The following is a 3,276-nucleotide window of genomic DNA, read 5'->3' as shown; positions in this document are numbered from 1 at the left end:
AAATGTCTGCCTTCAGCTTGGGTCATGATCCCAGGGTCCTGGAATCGAGTCCCACATTGGGCTCCCTCCTCAGCAGGGAGCTTGCTCCTCCCTTTGCCTGTCGCTTCCCCTGCTTGTTTTCTCTCACTCTCTGACAAATAAATAGGTAAAATATTAAAAAAAAAATCTCTTTTGTAGGGTTCCTGTTGTGTCCAGGACACAGGGGTCTTGTAAGGTCTGAGACAGAGCCCCTGATTTCAGGGGCTCAGAGATGTGTTGGTCTGGAGAGAGGGATAGACAGGAAGGTGGGCGAGTTGGCAGCCTGTTTGGGGACATGGTAATCTGGTAAATGCCTTGGAACAGTCTTCCCTACACCACCTCAGGGCAATCTCACCCATAATTGGCATAACTGGCTTTCCTGTAGATGAGAAGAGGCTAGACAAGGTCCAGACAGCTCCCCATCACACCCCGGCCTTAGGAGCACACATTTCTACTCTCCCTTTATCAGATCAAAGTCTTCCATCAAGCTGTCTGGTTCTGTCTTATTCAATTAAATTTTTTAATTCAATTTGACCCATGCATTCATCTTCTTTGAAATCTGAGAGACGACAGCATCCGCTACAAATTGAGGGTAAATGGCTGAATTAGCTTTCAGGGAGGATTCAATGAGACTGTTTCTTCCCAGAGACCAGCAGGCTCTTTGGAGGCAGCTGGATCATGGAGGAAGCTGGCTGGAGGCATGGAGGGAGGGGAAGAGAGTCATAAGCACACTTCTCCTTGGGGTCCTCAGAATGATGGCATGGCATGTGGCCCCTGGAGTCACAGTGTCTGGGGTCAAATCCATTTAGGTGATGTCAAAGCAAATGCTTGAAACTCTGTGCCTCAGTTTCCCCCTCTGTAAGATGAGAATGATAACAGTAGTACCTACCTCCTTGAGGTGTTGGGGGGATAAGTGTATTCATACGTGTAAAACACATAGAGTGATGCCTGACACATGACAAAGGCTCTTACATAAGTGTTAGCTGTGCAGTTTATGCAGCAAATCCACACACACAGCACACACCCACACAAAACCACATCACATGAGACACCCATTTAACTTAGCGGGAATTAAACTGCAAGCTTGGCCAAAATTTCACTCAGCTAGACAACCCCTAATCAGGTGTTTTTGTTTTGTTTTGTTTTTGGTGTTTAACTGAAGGATTGGCCTTCTGTTTTGATGCTGGAAGAAAAATTCCCCAGGGGAAGTAGTACAGTAATACTCACAACCATGCTGACTTTTTATGGATGATATATCTTCCAAGACAAATGTTAGATTATATGAGTTTTGCCTTAAATACTTATTTTTCAGTGTTTTAACTGAATGTCTGTATGATCTTGGACTTTACTGTGTCTTATTTGATCCTTGTCCAATCTGGTATAGTATGCGGGCTGTGAAGGATAATTATAACAGCAGAGCATTCAGTTAAGACTGAGAGTTTGGAGGGGTGCCCGGGTGGCTCAGTGTTAAGCATCTGCCTTTGGCTCAGGTCATGATCCCAGGGTCCTGGAATCGAGTCCCACATCGGGCTCCCTGCTTCCCAGGAAACCTGCTTCTCCCTCTTTCACTCCCCCAGCTTATGTTCCCTCTCTCCGTATGTCTCTCTTTCTGTCAGATAAATCAAATCTTAAAAAACAAAAAACAAAAAACACTTGGGAGTTTGGGAGTCAGACTGCCTGGGTTCAAATTCCAGCTCTGTCACTTATTCTCTGAGTCACCACAGACAAATTAACCTCTTTCTGTTTTCATTTGCATACCTGTAAATGTGAGAGATGATGATAACAACAGCAAAAAAGTAGTAATAATGCTCATCTGATAGTGTTGTTTGAGGATTAAGTGGGCTAATATACATAAAGTGATTGGAACAGTATTGGGCAACTGTGCTTAATAATTATTATTTAAAAGTCATAGCAATAGTAATAGAACAGTGACTAATGCCAAACCCTTTGTGATGCATTTCATGTATAATATTATCTTCAAACTGCTAGGTGTCCTTTTTGCAGAGATGGTAGAGCCTGCGCCGATGTGTGCCATTAGCCTCAGGGGGCACCCTAGGAAGAAGTATTGATGACACAGATCTGCCCCTCTAAGGATGTACAGCAGAACCTCAATTTATTGAGTACCTGTTTTGTGTAGAACATTGTACTAAGTGCATTATCTCATGTAATCTTCACTGTGACTTTGTAAGTCAGGTACTGTCATTAGTCCCACTTCTATATAGAGAAACTGAAGCTAGAGGCCTGTGTCTGATCCATTTCTGGAGTCCCAGTACCCATCCAGGTCTGTGGGGTATAACTGTTTGCTGAACAAAAGGTTGCCTTCAGTTCTGGGATAATGTGTGGTCTGTTTATCTGTTACAAGAGGCTGGGGGGAAAGAGCAGTGTTTTGAGAGGTACACACAGTGAGGGAAGTGGGGCCTAGGGGCAGAAAGCCCCCAGGAGAGGCCAGCTGGAAATGTTGTGATGCCCTGTCTCGCTGCTTATGAGCGTTAATAGGGAACTGTCTGACAGAAATCCAACGAGACAGCAGCAGTGGCATTTATGAAGCTCAACCAGAGGTGTCTGATTAAGGGTGAGCCCAGCTGGAGGACGTCTGGGGTGTCTCCCCTACTTACAGACATTTGGTTTTATATAGGGCCAGGGCGAGAAGAGAGAGAGAGAGACAGTGTGTGTGTGTGGTGGGCACATGAGCAGGAGAAAGATTTTGAATGGTCTCAAATGAGTTTGCTTTTGACCTTCATGTGACTTTCACTTTGGCCTTGGGAAGAGATTCCTTGCAAAGCATTTGCAGAGTTTATATCTCATTTTGCTGTGCAAGGATATGGAAAAGGCAGGATCTCAGGTTTGTTCAAATCTGGTCCAGTAACTTTGGGCAATCTTTTTTTTTTTTTTAAAGATTTTATTTGTCAGAGCGAGCGAGAGCGAGCACAGGCAGACAGAGTGGAAGGCAGAGTCAGACGGAGAAGCAGGCTCCCTGCGGAGCAAGGAGCCCGATATGGGACTTGATCCCAGGACACTGGGATCATGACCTGAGCCGAAGGCAACTGCTTAACCAACTGAGCCACCCAGGCGTCCCAACTTTGGGCAATCTTAAAGTCATTGGCTGTTTCCGTGCAGGGCTCCTTTAGAGGTGTGATTGCAGGGGCTAAGTAGTGGGTAAGAGGGTAGAAAATGGAAACACATGTTAATTCCTTTTTGGGGGAAGCTTGGTTGCAAAGGGCCTGTGTGTCTTGTGGTTTTAATTTGCATTGCCTTCAT

The sequence above is a fragment of the Mustela putorius genome, unplaced genomic scaffold (assembly GCF_011764305.1).
Source record: "Mustela putorius furo isolate JIRA1106 unplaced genomic scaffold, ASM1176430v1.1 tig00004007_pilon_pilon_pilon, whole genome shotgun sequence".
In the NCBI taxonomy this organism is placed as follows: Eukaryota; Metazoa; Chordata; class Mammalia; order Carnivora; family Mustelidae; genus Mustela; species Mustela putorius.
This window is presented reverse-complemented; position numbering follows the sequence as displayed.